Raw genomic sequence first — 22900 nt, forward strand, 5'->3', positions numbered from 1 at the left:
CAGGTGCCCTTCGGGTGACCTGCGTCCCCCGACTTTTTCTCTTACGGGAAAACGGTCGGAAGACGCAGCCCGCCTTCAGGCCAGCTGCGTCCGGGCGCCCTGTGCAACAAAGCCGGGGTGCGTCCTCCGAGAAACGCGCATTTCAAAACCCCAACTCTCTCAAAAAACCACCAAAAATTCCCAAATTAATTTCTAATGCTATTTTTTGATATGCAGGCACTAATCATGTTAGACTGGAGAGAAAGAGAGCACGTAGAGGAAGATGAAGTTGCAATAAATCATCAACCTTCTCTGGATGCCCTAAGAGCATGCGGTTTGTACAAATATTGGACCATACCGGGCATGAGGGGCCAGGTAAGATTCTTGGAATGGCTGGTTGAGCGATGGAACGTACAGGAACAATGCTTTTACATAGGAGGGCACCAGCTCGAGATAGAGCCCTCGGATGTATACTTTCTCACTGGCTTGCCAAATAGAGGTGAGCAACTCAACCTTGCGGGGACTAGGCCGGGTGGCCAATCCCTTGATAGTCTCCGCGAGACTTGGTGCACACCTGGAGCTCACCATTCAAAAGGCATAGAGATAAAACACATCACTCTGCCGGAACTCAAAGTCATAGCGTTCACGGTTACCAGGATTTGCGGCGCGGCTGCTTTACACATTGCTTCCGGATCCCAAATGCGGATGGCAATTGACTGTTACCAAGGCACCATTTTCAACTGGTGTGAAGCTGTGTCGGCTCATATGAAGAGCCAACTGACCAAGGCAAGGAACGGACGACTAAAGACTTTTGGATATGGGCCTATAGTCGTGAGCTTTGCCTTGGAGAGAATTCCATTGCTGATCCCTCAGCAACTCACTGTTGATATCTTGGGTCCTCAGCAGCCAAAGCTGATACGATGGGTTGCGGTAATGGCCCGGCATCCTGACGAGGGCGCGACAGTAGTTCGATTCTCAGATAGTTATTTTGACTGGTTAGAGAGCCAGCTTTTTGTGATACAGGATTTTCCGTATGCCGGAACAGATTTCAGAGGTGATCCGGACATGGTTCTTCCACAGGGAGAACAATGGGATGACAGAGGTACTTTTTATTTTCACAAGTTTTCTAGTTATGTATTTTTTGTATTTTTTATATATATCGTTTCAAAACTAATAGTAAATCTTTCAAAATGCAGATGTTGGCCCACAGCGTCCAGCCAACCTCCGGCCTTATGATAGACTACATCCAGCTGCACCGGTACCGGCCCCACAGGATGCGACAGCAGAAGTACTAGCCGATTTGGAGCATGATCTAGAGCGTCTCACGGCAGATATACCTGAGACTACTATGGATGATATTCCAATGAGGCTTCAGCGCTTCGTGGTCGCGGTCCCTGGACCATTTAGGGGTTTTTTGCGTAAGGTAGCCCGCGCAGTGGTGTCGTACAGAGAGCACCACCAGTGATTGACTAGTCACTTTTGTAGTCACATGTGACATTTTGATTTTTTGTACTATCATTTTGCCGATCATAAGGTGTTTTAAACCTATGATCGAAGACGATGTATATATTTTTTGACACACTCCTATCTATATATATCACTATTTTACCGGCTTATCTTGTTTAACATATGTGATGAAATGTTTTTAAATTTACTTGCATGATTATCGTAAATGTCTGTCCAACATTCGAGAAGCAATTGCATCTGCTAATGTATTCAAAGACCTTGGAATATGTTGATATTCAATGTAATCAAATTCACGTTCCAAGAGACGCACTCTCAAAAACAACCTTAATAACACAGGATTTCTAATGGCATAAACTCTATTAAGCTGTAATACAACAAGTTCAGAATCTAACCTCACTATCAAACGTCGAATTCCAAATGAAATAGATTCGGATAATAATTCAACCACTGCACTGTATTCTGCAATGTTATTCGTTGTTTGACCGAGGCTTACCCCATGCATAGAAACTAACTCGTCAGAGGGCGAATAGATAACCCAAGCTGCGGAAGAGATATTCCGTGTACTACGACAAGCACCATCAGCAAATCCAATGTATGTTTGGAGAGACGTCGACATCTACAATATCAAGAGTAAAACCAAGATGAGCCAAAATAATGACGAAAAAACCACACTTAGCTAAACTAAGCACACTGACTAAACTAACACACTTGCTAGCTAGAAAGAAAATCTAACCTATCTAAAAATTTCTCCATACCCATCATTTTAAGCATAATACCTCTTTAGGTAAAGTCCATTTCTGGGTTTACCCAAAGAGTCCCCATCAAAATCAACTAACTCATAAGCCCCTTTTGCTAGCTTGCGCTTTACAATGTAGGGCCCATGCCACATAGGAACGAACTTTCCGGCACCTAGCTTATCGTTAGCTTGATCATATAATAATACTAGGTCTCCTTCCGAAAAACTTCGAGGGGTTACATTTTTATCGTACTGAGCTTTCATTCGTTTCGCGTGAGTATCGATAGCTAAAGTAGCGTCACGTCGAGTCTCATCTAATTTAGCCAAGTATAATAACCGTTTCTCCTCTGCGGAAGTAGCTGGAAGTAATTCGACAGCCATTTGAAGTGATGGGATTTCGCATTCAATAGGTAACACAGCTTCTAAGCCATAAACTAGCTGCAAGGGGGTGAAACCTGTTGAATTTTTCACTGAAGTTCGATATGCCCATAGCGCCGAAAATAACATGTTATGCCAATTCATTCGATGGATACCAATGATCCGCCGAATCATGACGACTAGAACTTTGTTGATTGATTCAACCAAACCGTTGGCTTGCGGATAATAAGGAGTAGAGCTGTCGTGGCGCAAACCAAGCTGGCTTGTAAGCTCAGTCATCATGACATTTCGAAAATGACTCCCATGATCAGTAATGATTGCTTGTGGGACACCAAACCTAGTTATGATATGATTGAATACAAAAACTGCAGCTGTCTTGCCGCTTGCGTCGAATGTAGGCATCGCCTCGGCCCATTTTGTAAAATAATCAACCGCGAGGATGATATACGCATGCCCCCCGGCCGAGTGAGGGTTACAAGTAATAAAGTCAATGCCCCATTTGGCGAATGGACCAGCGGCAATTATAGGGTGGAGAGGAGCAGGTGGAGCGCGCATCTTTCGATCAAAAACTTGACAGTTGTGGCACGTTCTGACAGCAAGGATACAATCTTTAAACATAGACGGCCAGAAATAGCCAGCGCGCAACACCTTCTGAGCTGTGGCATACCCAGACATATGACCGCCACATGCTCCAGAGTGACAGTCATTCAAAACTCTCTCAGCCTCTTTGTGAGTTAAACAACGTCGAAAAACTAAGTCTGCCCCCCGGCGATAAAGTGTATCTCCAATAATTCTGTATTGCTGGGATCAAAACCGAATTTTTCGACGGTCTTCCTTGGAAGCTTCAGGCCGAAAGGTTTGGGTTTGGAGATAGGTGATGATATCCCCATACCACGGATCTAAAGTGCTAATAAGAAACAAAGATTCGTCCACGATGGACTCCTCTGCCACAGTCTCTGTGTCAGCACTCGGGAAATCACACATTAATTCCGCAAAAACTAAAGATTTCTTAGACTTGGACTTCTCGAACTCCAAGTCGAACTCTTGCAGGATAACAATCCATTTAGAGTACTTGCCCCCTAGTAGTTGTTTTGTCAAAATATAAATCATAGGGTTGCAATCCGAAATAACTGTAGTCTTGCGGAGAAGAATGTAGTGACGAAAACGCTGGACAGCTTGAACGGCTGCCAGGGCCAATTTCTCCACATGCGAATATTTTAACTCAGTTGGGTTTAAGGTTCTGCTAAGATAATATATCACATGCTCTGTTTTGAATTCATCTTCTTGAACTAACACCATTCCAATGGTGGAATGCGAAGCTGCGAGGTATAAGAAGTAGTCCTGGTTGTAGTTGGGAGGATGTAATAACGGTGCATGGGTCAACGCGTGTTTCAGTGCATCAAAAGATTGTTGGGCAATCTCGTCCCAAAAGAACTGTGCGTTCTGTTTCAACAACCGTGTAAAATCTTTAGTGACCTCGGCGTAGTTCGGGATGAATCGTCGTAGAAAGTTCGCTTTCCCTTGCAAACTTTGGAGTTGGCGCAAACTCGACGGAGGAGGCAATTTGATGATAGCCTCGACTTTCGAGGGATCGACGCGAATGCCGGTTTTTGAAACAACAAATCCCAGCAATCGACCTGTTTCTATACAGAAAACACATTTGTGGGGATTCAACCGAATTCGATAATGCCTACACCTCATAAAGATTGCTCGTAGGTGGACAAGGTGATCCGGATGAGCTCCCCAGTGGAGTCGCCAATTTGTCACACGGAATCTGTCAAGGGTGCGGACACGACTGACCTTCCTAGAAGTCTAAGACATTCTAATGACAAACAAGACAAAAAGGAGTGATCTTTCTCTAAATACACCTTTTATAACATGAAAACTACAAGTGTTTAGGCTTACCTTATTCCAAAACGCTGTTGTTGAAGTCCGTTCTTGACGATCCGGATGAGCTCCTCCTTCAAGTCAATTCCTGCAACCACAAACAATCAAACAATTACCAAGCACTTGCATTTCATATAATAAAACATATATCCAACATGCAGACCAAGGAACACATGAAATAACTCATTAACATAAGCTATTGAGAAAAATAAACCAGTTTGTATTAATAACGAAACAAAGAAACTCTTACAACCTGGCCTTGGTGTTGTGCAAGTTCCTCCCAGGGTCCATCAAGGGTTTTCCTCTACTTTGACAAAGCTCACCCTCTCCCAAGTAGAATCAAGTGAAGACAATCTCTCCTCACAAAGGCTCTAATGGAAGACCTAAATCCTGCAGCATTTACCCAAAGAAAATGTATAGCTCCAACCTCCCCTCCTTCTGGCTCAATGCCTTTATTTATAGTGCTGTAAAGAGGTTATTCTGGTCCACCATCAATGGGATCATCCCCCTCTTTGGGTGGGATAACTCCCTTATTGATGGGATAAGCTTCCCCTTAATAGAGATACATGAACCAACTGGAGGCGCATCCATTTCATCAAACCGACCTCTAGAATGTTCTAGAAGTAACCACAAGTAACTTTTTCAAGATAAAACTCGCGCATTTTGTCTTTTACAGAGGGACGCACCTGTCCCTTTACATACAGAGCGTCGATGGACGCAGTTTTTGTGAACAAGGTCCGCGTCCCCGCAGGTAAGACTAGAGAGAACCTGCGACCCCAGAGATAAACATGATTTTTACAAGACTTTCTCTCTTTTTGAGTTTGAGATGGATAACAGAGGCATGAGACTTGCCTAAGAGGGTAGCATGACTGTTGATTTGAGCCATACTAACTGTAAGTAGTCAAGGTGACATTTTTTAGTGTAACACAGCCAAAGTGCAATTTTCTTGGCAAAGAACCCTGCATATCATTCATAGATAAAGCACATTGATGTTCAGTATCACTTTGTGAGGGATATGATAGAAGACAAAAAGGTGTTGTTGGTAAAGGTGGACACTTTGAAGAATAGTGCAGATGCATTGACAAAATCTATGAGCTATGAGAAGTTCTCTTGGTGTACAAAAACAATGGGTGTTGCAGAAGGGGGGCGGAGCCCCCCCTTCATTGCGCTGATTGCGTAGCAAGGGGAGTCACAGGGGGTTTGAGGGGTGCAGGTAACCCCACTTTATGTGGTTTGTGTCAGCACCCTGGAAAATTTTGGTTTTGGACCCTATATTAGGTTGGGCGGACCTACCTATGGTTTTGTGCATGTTTTTCGCACATGGTTTTGGACGCGATGGTTTCGGTCCACGGTTTTGGACGCAATGGTTTTCGGTCCATAGTTTTGGACGTGATGGTTTTCCGTCCATGGTATTGGATGCTTCGGCATGTATAAATATGTATTGTAACATTGAAAGGAATATAATGAATAATTAAGCTGGTAGTCCTGGTTTTTGGATCTAGGGGAAAATCTTTGTGTATATGTGTTTTATGTGTTATGCTCTCGCATTGTTTATTTTCTCTGTTTTAGAATTACTTGGTCCATCTCATTTTCTCCAATCCACACGGTTAGCGTCATTTCTCTCCCTGTCCTAGTCTTGTGTTTTCCAATCTTCTGGACTATGCGTGGTTCTCCTGACAGGGTCCCATCACATCTGTTAATGAGTTCCTACAGTCCCTTTACAGCCTTACTATCACGCAGTAGCTTCATGTATGTTACCAGGAATGTCATAAGCATAGATGGGTCCATTTCTGGCTCCATTCTATCTTTGCTTCCTAGAGTGGAGGCATCAAATAAGCTCTTCTTAGCTTCCATGAAGGTTTCCTTAGCGCACTCCAAATCAAGCTCCACTTCCTTCACCCGAGCTTTGCAAACCAAAGTATTATCTTCGGGCTATTTACCTTTATCATCTCCCATTGTAATTCCACTTTGGAGCACAATACTCACATTCGGATCTTCCTCGCGTAGCTCAAACCTCATCATCTACATGTTCTAATTTGGGGGAGGTGGTAGCCCTCCCTTGTCATGTATCCTATCGATCAGTGTAGGACAATCCTCCATCTCATGATCAAAAAAGGTACAATACAGACATGATGGGCACGTTGGATTCATACCATCGCGAGCATAATGTCCCAGCCCTCCACAATTGTAGCATATGAGCTGTCCGCGACCTCATCCAGGGCCCCCTCCACCTTCGACCTTGTTTGTGCCCCTAAAAGCTGGTTCGTGCCACTCCTGTGTTCTGGTCTAGGGGTCGCGTTTCAACCTGAACTCTATAGGTGGGAGTTCTATCCATCATCAGCTCATAGATTCTACAAGTTCTCTCATCATGTCCTACTAACCTACAAAACATACAGAACAACTGTTGCGAATTCTGCATGTACTTCTGTGACAAATGGCAGTTGCCCATAGCATTATTTCCTCTTATTTGAACAATCGTGCACCACAAAGCAGGTGTTGCGCTAGTTCCTGCTTGCGCTTCCAACCTTAATGGCATCGGTCCTCCTCCCATAAGGTAATTCACAAACACCAAGCACTAGTTGTTATCATGACCCTGACCCTTACATTTAATGCACCATACCTCTTCACGCACTTTTTGTCGAGCTGTCCTATCTTGTTTCAAAATCTTCATTTCAAGGCATAAGTTTTTCAACTGCGCATGGATCTGTTGAACGCCCAAGTTAGGATCCTATATTAGGGTCTCATGCAGCCTCATCGCGATCTCTAAGGCCTCTGCCTAAGTCATTAACCTCTGTTGCAACAACTCGTTCTTCAAAAGCGGTGTTAGCGATGCTACAAACCATTTGCGGTGTTGTCCATCCATCAAAGTCATATTAGCTTCACGAATTGTGCACTTCAACCTTTGATCCAAATCCCAAGGAGTCTTGCCTCGTAGCATTGTGATCTCTTTGAACCCAATGATCGACTACACTTTTGACTTCGACCTACTAAATTCCTTATTTAGTGCAGTTTGGATATCTACGATCCCCGCATTTGGATTTTCATTAGAATTCTTAATATACCAGGTCAGCGCATGGTCTTGTAGGGCACTAACCAGTGTCACTTTCTTTATATTGTCATCTATAACTCCCTGTGCTTCCCATACGGCTCTTATCATGAACCAAAACTGGTCCGGATCTTCATTTCCTACTCCCTTGAACACAGGAAACTTTATCACGTTTGCCATGTCGACTCGCAGTGGTGGCGGAGGTGGTACAGGTGAAGATGGAGATGAAGGCATTGAAGCTGGTGGTGGTGTTGATGGGGGTGGTATGTGAAGAATCCTTTTCCTTATCAAATGGATCGTACTTCATGGAGAGACCTTTGCGAGCTCTTCCTCATCCCCTCGTGGAGGTGAAATCAAATGGCTATTCTCTGGTCCCTTACTTCCTTCGTTTCTGTAGGTTTTTCCACTTCACATAGCTCTGAACATCAAGGTAATTGCATAACCCTCTTTTCACACAATATAATTTTAATCCAAGCATTTAGAGACTTTACGTACTTACCTCACAGTCCTTTGAGGAAGCATCACTCTGCCTCGCTATAGCTGACTGGAGTATATACCATGAACTCAGTAATGAATCCTCCTATAATCTAATCGAGCCACTGATCAACAACATGCATAATCTTATCATCTGATGCTTCCAATCCGTGCACCAACTCTGGGGTCCACACAATAGGACCGTCAAGCTTCCACCTTCCTTGGCTATCTTGTATCTTCGCGATCCACTAATACAGCTCAATAAGGAGAGATGTGAATAATATTTCGTGGATCTCTGTGTACAGGTAGAAGTCTAACCATGTTCCTTTGATACTCATGGATTCTTGTTCTCCTGCATCGCGAACTCGTGAATTCTCCTGTCCAACCAACCTTTAATTTCCTTCTTAGCTGGATTCCAATGATACAACATCAGACATCTATATGCGGATTTTGGTCCCGGTAATAGAACCATTTTTGGCTTGAGGGGGCCTGACCTAGGTTCGGAGTTAATTAGCCAAACAAATCCCTATACTACTGGCCCTTTCAGCAATAGCCCGTGGAGCGTGGATTGAGGCCTCACCCGAAGTAGTATGGGGGGATGCTGGAACCAAGTTTCTGCACCCTTGAGATGTCTGAGGGGTCGGTTTAGTCCAACTATGATTACCTTCACGCAGGTTACTTCACACACTGCTCTGATCTGTGAGACCTTCGCGATCTGTTATAATTGCCTTCACGCAGCCCTAACCAGGGGCTAACGTGATTTTTCACTGCCCTAGCAATGATCTATGCTACTTCCCCAAGTTACACCCCATAGCTTACTTGTCTTCTTATAACAATTAGTTATCTTCGTGTAAACAAACACTTTATCTTATATTCACTTTATCAACACATTCATATAAGTTCATGCATCATATAAACAATAGAAATACAATTTATATCTGATACATTCAATACACAAAACAGGAAAAAGATACACTTAAATGATGTAAAACTTCTCTTTATTACTTTTCCTAAGGTTACAGACTTGACTCGCCCTATGCACTCAGTTGTAGGGGTTCGCGCACTCAGCTGCGGACTACTAGGCCTCTGCACACTCAGCTGCAGAGCCTTCTCCTACTCTACGACCCAAAGACTTGACTCTACACTTAGATAAGACTTAATTCTCCATCTATTGCTTTCTTCTCTCTTCCCTCTTTACAACTTAGAGCCTCGCTCTATTTATACAATCCCATGTTTATTGGACCATGGGTGGATCTCTAAATCTGACATTACATTTACAAAAATGAGGACGGACAACCCTATGACTCATTTACAAGTTCACGCTCTATGCCCACAAAACATGGAGTCTTTACATTGGATTTAGTCAAAATATGGGCTTTAAGCCCCAAAACTTCCCTTGGGGGATCCCGTGCCCAACAAAGTTTGTGAAAGGGTTACAAGAACTCATCAATAGATGTGCTGGAACCATGCTAGGTGTGTCAAGTGTAGTACAAAAGATTGGCAAGCATAAAACAAGGATGAGACGGGAGATGAGACTGACCGCGCAGATAAGAGAGTATGAGATGGATTAGGTTATTTTGGATGTGGGGTCAGACGCGAACGTCCTACTGAAGCAGACTTGGGAAAAAATGGGGATACCTATGCTGCAATGGTCTCTGATTCAGCTAAGGATGGAAAATCAACAGAAGAACATTCCGATGGGGCGACTGCAAGGGGCGACCGCAGATATTGAAGGAGCGAGCACGCTGGCTGATTTTGAAGTAATAGAGGTAGTGGATGAAAATAATCCCTATCCTGCACTCCTAGGAATTGACTGGGATACTAATATGAATGGGGTAATCAATCTGAATAAGTGAAAGATGATTTTTGAGAAGAAATTGTTGCATGTAATAGTACCCCTCGATCCTGCTGAAGGATCGTGCTATACTAAACCAGTCTGGGATTATGAGAGTGATGACGACCTGGACTGTATCTATAAGAAAACAATGAAAGACCAAGATTGGGTGAACCCCACCACAGATGGACGGATTACATGGGATCGCGAGATTTCCTGCACTTCGGACTCCGATGAAGAGATAGAATGTTGGCAGAATCAGTTACATGAAGTAACTACGCTGAATTGCAACATGACGACCTAATCGTAGCATTGTGTGTCCACAGAGGTAATAAATTTTCCTACTTATGATGGTCGAAATGAGGTATATATTGTTTTGGATGCATTTGAAAGACAGGTACCAGAAAAGCAGCACTTCCAGGCATTGGACTAGGCACTATGCATTATGCCTGCAAGATGGCGGGGTATGCATAAAGGAAGCTTTGATGATTTTCGCAAATGTAGGAGGATGATGAGAACACAATTTGGGAAGCCTAAGATGTGACTGACAAACAAGTATGATGGATAGGATGATCTGCATGCGCATTTGGCCAAATGGACCCATGCTTATGGAGAAAAGCCCCAACCTGAGTGGGTGCACTTGTTCTATCATACGCTAGATGTGGTCCCGATCAATTGGTACGTAGAAACAGAGCTCCACCATGGGACAGGTGAATGGGATATCCTGCACGAAGGATTCATGATGACATTCAGTTTTGAGGACGGGTTTGATAGTATTGATGAAGCACTACAAGAGGTGAAAGCAACAATATTTAGGATACCGCAGGATCCTTTAGACCTGATTTAGCCTGAATGGGCTACTCACCTGAGTTGCATGCTATAATGTTATAATGTAACTGCTAAAGAAGAGGATGAGGATTCGTGGAAGATTAACATTCTAGAAACAGAGGGTCACCGCGAGATTCAAGGACCGCAGATTGAGAACCCTAATATAACCGTCATTGAAAACGAAACAAGTAAACATTGGTACTGAGGCATAACCCAAATTCATGAATATTAGAGACTACTGGGACAAAGCGATGGTGGATAAGGTCACTGAATTGCTCCATGAATACCGGGATTTATCCCTACTAATTTTATGGATCTAAAAGGGATAATCAAGGACCTAGGAATGATGAAGATCACGTTAAAGCCCGATGTGAAGCCAATTAAGCAAAGGCCTTACCATCTCAATCCAAAATATAAAGAGAAGGTCCACTTAGAGCTAGACAAGATGCTCGTGGCAGGCATCATTGAGCCTATGGAAGAATCTGACTGGGTAAGTCCAATAGTGGTACAGGAAAAGAAGCAGAAGGATGAAATAAGGATATGTGTGGACCACAGGAAGCTGAATGTCGCTTGTGTACATGATCCTTTCTCGACTCTGTTCACTGACGGAGTGTTGGACAATGTAGGGGGTCAGGAAGCATGTTCCTTCACTGATGGGTTCTCTGGGTACCACCAAATCAAAATTGCGCTAAAGGATAGGAGCAAGACAACCTTTGCAGCTGAGTGGGGTTGCTTTCTGTACACTGTAATGCCGTTTGGATTGAAGAATGTACCTGCGATCTTCTCGTGTCTAGTTGTTGCTTCATTTAAGGAACTTATTCATAAGTTCCTAGAGGTATACTTTGATGACTGGACTGTGTTTGGGCTAGTTAAACATCATGTAGCAAGCTTGCGCCTGATGCTAGATACCTGCCAAAGATACTAAATCGCTCTCAATCTCAAGAAGTGTCTGTTTTGTGTTCTTTTTGGGAACCTGTTGGGGCATGTGGTTTGTAGATAGGGACTGATGGTAGACCCCACGAATATCATTATGATACTGAACTTGGAAGCACCAAGGAGTGTGAAACAGTTGCACGCTACTCTGGGACATATAGGATGTTACACAAAGTTTATCAAAGGCTATGCCCAGATCAGCACGCCTATGAAGAAACTGTTGAAGAAGGACATCACGTTCTGCTGGAACAATGACTGTAAGAAGAGCTTGCATATATTGAAAGAAAATATGGTTACCGTGTCGATTCTAGTCTTCCCGAACTAGAATAAAGAGTTTCAAGGACATGTTGACGCGTCATGTATAGCGATGGGAGCAGTACTGACACAAGCTGGCAGAGAAGGCTTGGGCCATCCTATTGCATTCGCAAGCCGAATATTATCCAAAGCAGAGAAGATCTATTCCACCATTGAGCGCGAGGGGCTAGCTATGGTGTATGCGCTCTAGAAGTATAGGCACTACTTGCTGGGAGGCCATTTCAAGATGTATACGGATCACTCCACACTGAAGTACCTGGTCAATAAGCCTGTGTTGGAGGGGAGAACCTGTAGATGGCTCTTATTGTTCCAGGAGTATGATTTTGAAGTGGTTGTGAAGCCTGGACGATTGAACGTGGGACCAGACCATCCATCGTGCATCGAAATAGTAGAGGAACCTACTAACTAGGAAGAAGGATTGCCTGACGTGCAGCTATTTCCATTGAACATCACGGATGGTCATTTTGAGGATATAATACACTTCCTAACAACAGGAACTATCTAGAAGAATACACTATCCAACAAAAGAAACAATTAGTGGTGCGCATGGCAGATTTCTCTGTCATTGCTAGGCATCTGTACAAGATGGGGACTGATGAGATATTTCGATGGTATGTACCTAAGTTCGAAATAAGTAGCATCCTCATGGACACTCATGGGAGTGCCACGGGAGGCCATTATGTAGGGAGAGAAATTGCACAGAACATTCTATGTGACGATTTGTGGTGGCCAACCCTTCATCAGGACACAAAAGCATATTGCAAGGCCTGCGATGTGTGTGAAAGGACTGTGAGGCCATTGTGGAGGGATGAGATGCCTTTGAATCCACAGAGGATGTTGCAACCCTTTGAAAAGCGGACAATAGATTTTGAAGGATCCATTCAGCCACAAGGAATGACAGGAGCAAGGTACATTATCACCGCGACAGAGTATTTGACTCGTTGGGCAGTAGCGCAACTGGTGAAGGATTGCACAGGTGCGACTGCCACGAAGTTCCTATTTGAGCATGTACTGATTTGGTTTGGGTGTCCGAAGATCTTGATGAGTGATCGTGGTACTCACTTCCTAAATGAGACAATGAGCGCATTGATGGAGGAATTTCATGTATACCACCAGAAGAGCACACATTATCACCCACAGGCTAATGGGACAATGGAGGCATTCAAAAAAGTGCTTGAAAACACACTAACCAAGGTTTATAATGCTCAGGGAAGTGATTGGGACCTACGCGTACCTGCAGTACTGTGGTCTTATCAAACGACGTGCAAGAAGTTGACTGGACAAACCCATTTTAGGCTTGTCTATGGTGTGAAAGTGGTAATGCCTATGGAATACATCATACCTAGTCTGCGCATAGCAGCACTCAAAGAAATGACGGACCATAGAGCCCTGGAGGAGAGGCTCGCACAGCTAGATGAACTAGAGGTAGAAAAAATTTTGGCTATATTTCACCAGCAGGTCCAAAAGCATCGCGAAAAGGCATGGCATGATCAACACATCAAGTTGCACACATCTAAGGTAAATGACCTAGTTTTGATATATGATAGTAAGTTTGATAAATTTCTAGGGAAGTTCAGGTGCAGTACAACTAGTCAAATTGAATGGCGAACCCTTCCCAGGAAAGGTGAATGGCAGTCGTTGGAAGCCATACACGAGTGGTCTAGCCATGTGACTGAATGAAGGTAGCACAGTCTTAGCACTCCAGGCAACTGAAAGGAGGTACGGGACTATAAACTACACTACCCGGGTTGGGGAGCTGCACAATTGGAAAATGGTGCGAAGCAAGGATGTGTCACTAGGTCTGCGACAAGGCGGAGGGAGTTGTGCTAGCCAAGGAGAAATCACATAGGTCGGCCAGAAAGTGACCGTTAAAGTCATTTTTCATGAAAAGACGGCAAAAGTGAGGCCAAATGGAGCAGGCGGCTGGCATTTAAGATGAAATTTATGGCTTAGATCCTTGAAAATCTATCGCCAATCTAGCATTAATGAACCGATTTTTGGGGGAACGGTCAGATTTGAATTCAAAATGCCCTATAAATTACAAGTGGCTGTCCAGCGAAAAACACTTGGCATTTTGAGAATTGAGTTGTTGCGCTCTCAGGTGCACATGAACTGTGAATTCTTTCAAGATTTGGTAGTGAGTCTGGCATTTGAACAATTGTCAAAGGAGACACAAGAACTAGTAAATAGTGTCATGTCGACATGTGCAAAAGCTATGAACACTGAAGAAGTGGAAACCCAGGAGAATGTACAGGAAATTGATATGGAGGCTAAAGGAGCTGCTCCAAAAGTAGTTGCTCTGGGAGTGGCCAAAGTATTAGTGGAGGTCCCTAAATCACCAAGAACACCGAGACCAAAGCCAACCCCAACCAAGGAGACCGTGAAGAGCAATAAGGGTAAGCAACCTACCATACCAGTGCGCGCGTCACCAAGGAGAAGCCCACTACACAGGAGAAGGGCAAGGCCATAAACCTAGAGGTAGAAAAGGAGGACAACGAAGAAATCCCTATGGATGATGAGGATTTAGGGGTTGAAGTAGAGGAGGTTGAAACCCACGATGCGAACCCTATTACACAGTTGCCGGAGCATGTCCCTCTGCACAAGTCTAAGTTGAAGGTCCCAAAGGACATTGATGAGAGTAAGACTCCCCTGCAAACCCCTCTGCTACAAGATGAAATTACTTTCGACGATTTGCGCTTGGTCCGAGTTCCAATACTGAAGTTTGAAGACTGGGAATTAACAGACCACGAGAAGTTCTTACACCTGGAAACCGAGTAGTTGATGTACCACATCATGGACACAAATACGGGAATGACCACGTTAGAGCCGCGGAGGTGGCTCAAGGGGGTAGAGAAGGTAGGATTGTTGAACTTGCTCTAGGTGTCGCATTATAACCGCACCTCGGTGACAGTTTTGGTCATCAAGCAGTTGATGTGCTTAGCACCTAATGGGTGTTTGTGACTGGTGGAGCTGATACCCATCACAGATATGTTAATCCACCGTTTAATGTGTCTATCGTATACAGGCGAAAATCTAGCTATGATCTTTGGTAGCAAGGGTGGTGAGTAGTCGCTTGCAGAGTCAATGAAGGAGAAATTCAAGCTGGTGAAGAAGCCATGCGAGTATGCTATCTCCAGCATATGCGACCCGACTGTGAAGGTAGAAGCCCAGATCCTTGAAGGAAAGGTGATTTGGAAGTGTCGCGCAGACGAGGTGTTGGTGCTTGTTGTCACGCTCGCACAACAGTGCGCGGAAGGAGTCCAGTTTAACTGGTTAGACTACCTTCATGGAAAGTTCCTGGAAAACTACCACGAAGTGCAAGAGAAAAAAAAAACCTTCCACTATGTGTGACTCTTGTTGTCATTTGTGGTGGTAGTGTGGGACCTACCAGAAGAGAGCCAATTCCCTTCGGTTGTGCCAGACCTTCCTGAAGCAGTGAAGTACGCTTCACTATGGGCGACCAAGGATGCGGAGCGAGTTTGGGACGGCAAGATATTCTGGATCTTAATGGAAATGAATATCAGGATGGCCATCAATCATAAGTTGCGATTGTCGCCCAGGGTATATACTAACCTGCAGAGCTATGTCAAATTCAAAGCTGATTTCCATCATGTATCTATAAGGGTGCGGAAGGACCCTGTGTAGAAGTGGTACAACTTGTCGTACCTGGCCACAGATGACGCCATCGATGCGGTGGTTGATAAATGGCCAGCAGAGTGGCGCACTACCTTGGACTTGGCAGTGGGTGGAAGCAAGTCCGTTGCACAAAAGAAGAAGGAGGAGGCCAAGCTGAAGATGGCGCACCTGGTCAAAAAGAGGAAAAAGGAGGCCGCTAAGAAGGCCCAAGCAGAATAGATAGGAAAGGAGGCAAGAAAATAAACAGTGGCACAGAGTGAGGCTATGACAAAGGCGCATGGTCACCTTCACCTGAGACCGAAGAGGATGACACAGAGCAACACGACGTGGACCCTTAGGAGACGTCCACCCACATTAAGCACCTGAGAGAGCTAGAGAAGGGAGGGTCCAGGAAGAAATCCAAAGTGACCAAGACCTTGCTGGACCCTACCACATTGACAAAGGGCAACTTATATGACATCGGTGACACAGTCCGAGATGTCACCACAGAGACCCTGCAACAATTTGAAAAGTAACAACAGATCATTCTAGGGGCCATGTAGACCAGGTTGAAGGAGTTGCAAACCCACGCATTGCAGGCTGGTACGGTGTCTACCAACTTGGCTATCGGCATGTCAAAGGCTACCGATATGCTGCACATGAAGGCTTCCAGTTTGATAGTGCTACTAGATGGAGCACTGAACACGGAATTGCAGAGCTGACGGCCCATGAGCACCGCACCCTTCAGGTGATAAGCAAACAAAGGATAAACAACGAATAGATGGGCCTATAGAGAAATGATGCCATCTCCGCTAAGGCCGAGGTGACCCTCTATTGGGTTCTGTTATATTCTTTCCACGACTAGCCCACGTAGTTAACTGAGGGGTTAGAAGGGGGGCAGATCCTCCCCTTCATTGCGTCGATTACATGGCGGGGGGAGTCACAGGGGGTTTGAGGGGTGCAGGTAAGCCCACTCTATGGGATCCAGGGCAGCGCCCCAGAAAATTTGGTTTTGGACCCTATATTAGGTTGGGCGGACCTACCTATGGTTTTGTGCATGTTTTTCGCACATGATTTTGGACACGATGATTTTCGGTCCATGGTTTTGGACGCGATGGTTTTTGGTCCATGGTATTGGATGCTTCAGCATGTATAAATATGTATTGTAACATTGAAAGGAACATAATGAAAAATCAAGCTAGTAGTCTCAATTTTTGGATACAGGGGAAAATCTCTGTGTATATGTGTTTTATGTGTTATGCTCTCGCATTGTTTATTTTCTCTGTTTTAGAATTCGTATGCAAGTAAGAATTGTACAGGGTTAAAACCTACATTTGGTATCAGATCTGTTTTGACTTCAAGGGGACGCCTTTGTTCCTTAGGGGTTTTTCTCGGGCCTGTGGTAGACCTTGTTCAGTGGGAGATCTGTAGGATCGATTCTGGTGGTGAAAGAAGATGGCGAGCAGTGGAAAGATAGAGATCGAGAAATTTAATGGTAAGAGTTTTGAGTTATGGAAACTCAAGATGGAGGATCTGTTGGTGGATAAAGATCAGTGGGTTGCAGTAGACCCTGGTACTAAATCAATGGGAGTGTCTGATGAAGAATGGAAGAAGTTGGACTGGAAGGCTAAGAGCACAATATGATTGTTTGTCTGAGATTTAGTATTTCTGAATGTATCAGGGGAAGATATGGCAAAGGATTTGTGGGACAAGTTAGGGACTTTGTACCAATCTAAGTCTCTAGTGAATAAACTATTCCTACAGAAAAAGTTGTATAACCTGAGGATGAAAGATGGAGACTCAGTGACAGAGCATCTGAACACATTTAATACTGTGGTAAGTCAGTTATTATTTGTTGATATTAAAATTTCAGATGAAGATAAATGCATCAGTTTGTTGTGTTCTCTACCAAATTTTTGGGATACTCTGGTTATTGCAATAGCTAGCAATACAACTGCCTTGTAGTTTGATGAAATAGTCTCATCCTTGCTGACAGAGGAAATGAGATGGAAAAATATGGAGAGCTACAATGGTGATGCCTTGTTTATATGAGGATTATCCTAGAACAGAAATAAAAATAAGTCATCGAGTGGGAGATCTAAATCTAGAGGGAGATCTAAATCTCCAGGAAAACATGTAAAGGTGGTGTGTTGGAAATGCCAAAAGGAAGGGCACTACAAAAGGGACTGCAAATCTAAAGCTCCCGATAAAGGAAATGGATCTGATGATGATCCTTCTGCAAAGGTGAAAACCACCTCCGATGAAGGTGGGGATGTGTACTTGGCTTCTTCAAGTACACATGTAGATCCTGAGGCATGGTTGATTGACTAAGGTGCGTCCTTTCACTTCACTCCCCATAGAGAGTGGTTCTATGAGTATGAGAAATATGATGGTGGTGATGTCTTCTTGGGGGATGACAGGAAGGCTAGAATCGTTGGTTGTGGAAAAGTAAAGTTGAAGTTGCAAGGTGGAAGGGTTAGAACACTTCCCAGTGTTCTGCATATTCCTGAATTAGCTAGAAATTTGATTTCTATAAGCAAGCTCAATGATGCAGGTGTAAAAACAGTTTTCGAGAAGGATACCTGCAAGATGGTTAGTGGGGCACAGGTATTGATGCGAGGAGTTCGAATTGGAACTTTGTACAAGCTACAAGGTAGCACTGTTGTTGATGGGTGCAACAGTTCTATGGTTCCCGAAAGTGGAGCAGAAAATCTAGTGGCCTCTGGAGAGAAGACCATGTTGTGGCATCAAAGGCTTGGACATATTAGAGAGAAGGCCCTTTGAATAATTCATGGTAAAGTTATGGTAGAAGGTATGAGTAATAGCTCTCTGGATTTTGATTTCTGTGAAAATTGTGTATATGGGAAGCAGAATCGGGTGAGTTTCCCCTCTGGTGGTAAGAGGGTGAAACATAAATTAGAACTTGTGCACAGTGATGTGTTTGGATCTATGAAGGTTCCATCACTAGGTAATTCTGTGTACTATGTATCATTTATAGATGACTTCTCAAGGAATACGGGGATATATTTCCTTAAGAAGAAATTTGAAGTCTTTGACATGTTTAAAGAATTTAAGGCTCTGGTGGAAAACTAGACAGAGAAGAAGATAAAGGTGTTGAGGACATATAACGGTGGAGAGTTTTGTAGTAAGGAATTTGAAGAATTATGTAAGAAGTGTGGTATAGCATGGCAGAAGACTACTCCATACACACCTGAGCAAAATGGAGTTGTAGAAAGAATGAACAAGACATTGATGTAAAGGGCAAGAAGCATGCTCAATGGTGCCGGGTTAGGACAAGAATTTTGGGAAGAGGTGGTGGAGACAACATGTTACCTGGTCAACATATCAACTTTATCAGTGTTGGAGGATAAGACTCCAGAAGAGGTATGGACTGGTAAGAAACCCTCTCTTTCACATCCGAGGGTATTTGGATGTGATGCATATGTACATGTTCCAAAGGAGAAAATGACCAAGTTGGATAGTAAATCAGAAAAGTGCATCGCTATTGCGTATAAGGATGGTTTAAAGAGTTATAAGCTTTAGAACCCACTAATAAGGAAGGTTGTGTACAGCCGAGATGTGGTGTTTGGAGAGGTGAAAGACATTATTAAACATGAAGTCCAACCAAAGGAACCTGAGAAGATAGAGTTTGAGCTTAAGGAAGAAGATTCAGACTCTACAACAGAGGAGGAATCAGAAGATGAAGAGCCACAAACTCCGAGTGTGAGAAGGTTAGTTCGAGAAAGAAGGCAGCCAGAAAGGTATAGTCCATCTGCTTTCTGTTCAATTTTTTCTTTATCTATTACTGATGATGATCCCAGAACTATGAAGAAAGCAGTAGATTTAGAGGATGGAAAACTTTGGAAATAGACCATGGTTGATAAAATGGTATCTTTGCAAAAAAATGAAGCATGGGATATTGTGGAGTTGCTGGCTGGAAGGAAACCCATTGGCAACACATGGGTGTTCAAGAAGAAGACAAATGTAGAAGGAAAGGTGGAGAAATACAAAGTTCGGTTGGTAGCAAAAGATTATTCCCAAGTGTCGGGAATTGATTTTGGTGATATTTTTTCTCTTGTTGACAAGGTAGCTTCTATTATATTACATCTATCTGTTGTTGTTGTTTTTTATTTTTAGGTAGAATAGATGGATGTGAATACAACATTTCTTCACGGGGATCTAGAAGAGGAGATCTACATGAAGAAACCTAAAGGTTTTGCGGTAAAGGGTAAGAAAGAACTAGTATGCAAGTTAAAGAAGTCTCTATATGGGTTAAAACAGTCACCAAGAATGTGGTATTAGAAATTTGATACATTTATACGGGGACTTGGCTTCACCAGAAGCAAAGCAGATCACTATGTGTATTTTAAATTAATTGGTGACCGTGTTATTTATCTGGTCTTGTATGTGGATGATATGTTGCTGGTTGGAAATGACAAAGAAATTATCCAGGATTTGAAGACCCATTTGTCCTCCAAATTCGACATGAAATATCTTGGTGCTGAAAACTATATTTTGGGCATGGAAATTAAAAGAGATCAGATAAAGAGGAAGCTTTGGTTAAACCACGGGAAGTATGTCGAGACAATATTGCAGAGGTTTAATATGCAGGATAGTAAACAGGTGAAGGTTCTTATTCCTGTAGGTGTAAAGTTATATGTTGAACAGTGTCCCAAGACACAAGAAGAGGAAGAGGACATGTCCCGTGTTCCATATGCAAGTGCAGTTGGTAGCTTGATGTATGCAATGGTATGTACTAGACTAGACATTGCACATGCAGCGGGAGTATTGAGCAAGTTTATGTCAAAACCAGGGAAGGAGCACTGGACATTAGTGGAGCGAGTTTTCAGGTATTTGCGTGGCACTAGTGATTATGGTTTGTGCTACCGAGGAAGACCAGGATTGGATAGAGTGTTGGATATTTGTGGCTTTGCTGATGCAGACTGGGCTGGAGATTTGGATCAGAGAATATCTACAAGTGGGTATGTGTTTAAACTATTTGGAGGTGCAGTTAATTGGATGAGTAAGAAAAAATATGTAGTGGCACTATCAACTACAGAGGTAGAATACATGGCAGCCACTCATGCAATCAAAGAAGCAGTTTGGTTGCAGAGATTGTGTTCAAGTATGGGGTTAGTATAGGGAGTTGTAAGGATAGACTGTGACAGCGAAAGTGAAATTTTCTTGGCAAAGAACCCTGCATATCATTCAAAGATAAAGCACATTGATGTTCAGTATCACTTTGTGAGGGATATGATAGAAGCCAAAAAGGTGTTGTTGGTAAAGGTGGACACTTTAAAGAATACTGCAGATGCATTGACAAAATCTGTGAGCTCTGAGAAGTTCTCTTTGTTTAGAGAAACAATGGGTGTTGCAGTGCTGGATAAATGGCTAAGCTCTCTTGTGGCCCCTTGTGGAAAGAAAACAACAAGTGGGAGACTGTTGGGTTGTGTTATATTCTTTCCACGACAAGCCCACGTAGTTAATCGAGGGGTTAGAAGTGGGGCGGAGCCCCCCCTTTGTTGCGCCGATTGTGTAGTTGGGGCAATCACAGGGGGTTTGAGGGGTGTAGGTAACCCCACTCTATCGGGTCTGAGGAAGCACCTCGGAAAATTTTGGTTTTGGACCCTATATTAGGTTGGCCGGACCTACCTATGGTTTTGTGAATGTTTTTCACACATGGTTTTGGACGCGATGGTTTTCGGTCCATGGTATTGGATGCTTCGGCATGTATAAATATGTATTGTAACATTGAAAGGAACATAATGAAAAATCAAGCTGGTAGTCCCGATTTTGGGATCTAGGGGAATATCTCTATGTATATGTGTTTTATGTGTTATACTCTCGCATTGTTTATTTTCTATATTTTAGAATTCGTATGCAGGTAAGAACTATACAGGGTTAAAACCTACACCCATTAGAGCAAGAAGATCATGCAAGTTGTGCAGGAGGTATGCAGAATGGTCCCAGAGTTAGCCATTCTGTTGGAGGAGCCAGTCGAGGTCTAAATCCACAAATTGGCCACAGGGGTGCGCGACACTTGGACAGAGATGGTGCAGGTTCAGTTGGAGCTAAACCTACATATTACAGAGCTCTAGTTGAGGGTCCAGCCTTCAACACCACCAGAGGTAAAGGAAGAACAGATGGCTGCTGTGAGACAAGTAGTCATGGTGGTGGAGAGTGCAGTAGAAGACCGCACATAGTTGTTCGAGTAATCATTTGAGGTGCTAACCTGCTTGCAGGAGAAACCAAACAACCAGAGGCTAGAGACGGAAGCGGGCAAACTCCAACAGCGCTATGATGAATTTAAGGGCACAGCATAAACCGTCGTGCTGACACAGAGGTTAGCCAAGTTGGAGGAAGCTAAGAAGCTGAAGGAGCACGTGCATGCAACACTACATAAGGAAGCAGTGCTGAAGGCGCGACTAAAGCCCTGGCTGGAGGAAGCTTACGCATTCATAAGAAACATTGAAGGCAAGCTTGTGACTCTGGAAGTGATGCAACAAAATATTTAGGCTGACAACGCAGGAGTAGTAACCGAGAAGACAGTCGAAGATGCAAAGCAGGCAGCAACTCAGTGCATGGCCGAAGTTGCAGTCATCCGAGTCGAGCTGGATAGGCTTTGCGCAAAGATCTCTGGGCTTACTGAGTGACTCGAGGGTGAGTCATGATGTTTTTGTTGGGTGCCTATTGGGAGCAGGATCCCCCAAGGGCAGTTTTGGCGCTGAAAGTCCATGTTTAAGTCAATTTTTGTAATATAATTGTAAAGACTCTGGATTTTGTGGTCGCAGAACGCGAAGATATTATGGGTCAAAAAGGGTAGTCTGCCCTTAGTTCTGTAAGGTAAAGTCAGCTGTAAGAGACCTACCCATGGTCCACGAACCATGGGATTGTATAAAAAGAGCTAACCTCTAAGTAGTTTAAGGAGAAGATACAATGGAAGATCATGTAATAGAGTGATAGGTTTGAAGAAGAATTCTAAGTTTGGGTCATAGCATAGGTAGAGGCTATGCAGCTGAGTCCATAGAGGCCTAGGGTAAAAGTCTGTAGCTGAGTGCGCGGACGCCTACAGTTGTGTGCGCAGGGTGGACAGAGTCTGTAAACACTTGGAAGATATTAATAAAGAGAGATATTCTGAAATTTCTTTGTCTTTGTTCTGTTGATACATCTATATATTTTATGTATTAATTTCCCTTATTGTGCTTATATGATGTGCAAAAGACCGTAATTACATTAATTAACTAGATGCATTTACGAATCTCTAGTTACGCGGTGTTAACTATAACTGTTTGATAAGATAAGTGAATCTCTTAGATTAATTTGGGAAGATATACATTATGCTGCCCTAGTAGCGCGAAAGTACCTGAGTAGCAGGGTAGGGATACGCGAAGGTCGATTGTACCCTTTC

Source organism: Pinus tabuliformis, chromosome 4_1 (genome assembly GCF_031772625.1).
Source record: "Pinus tabuliformis cultivar Carrire ecotype Pingquan chromosome 4_1, CPIR1, whole genome shotgun sequence".
In the NCBI taxonomy this organism is placed as follows: domain Eukaryota; kingdom Viridiplantae; phylum Streptophyta; class Pinopsida; order Pinales; family Pinaceae; genus Pinus; species Pinus tabuliformis.